Consider the following 359-nt stretch of genomic DNA (forward strand, 5'->3'; position numbering starts at 1 on the left):
TCTTTCCCTGTCCCTCCCCGTTAAAAATACACCATCTCCCATTGTTCTGGTTTCGACAAGAATGTCGTTGATTCACAGGCAGGCAAGAGCCATTTAAAAAATCCAAGAAATGAAACTACAAGATGGGTCGAGTGGTTCAAGCGGAGATTGCTGAATCATGGGTAATCAAATTGTAAGCACCAGTTCTACGTTAAGGTTTGTTGTTTTATTTTCATATGTCTTGTTGAATCTTTGATTTTTTGTTTTTATTCCTTTTTTTTTTTGGCAACTCTGCCAAAGACTTCACGGGCGTCGTTCCCCTTTCTGCTCCCAGTGAGGACCAGAGGAAGAGTGCCCACCATGTCAGTCCTTTACCGCTC

Source organism: Pterocles gutturalis, unplaced genomic scaffold (assembly GCF_000699245.1).
Source record: "Pterocles gutturalis isolate BGI_N339 unplaced genomic scaffold, ASM69924v1 scaffold36952, whole genome shotgun sequence".
Classification (NCBI taxonomy): domain Eukaryota; kingdom Metazoa; phylum Chordata; class Aves; order Pterocliformes; family Pteroclidae; genus Pterocles; species Pterocles gutturalis.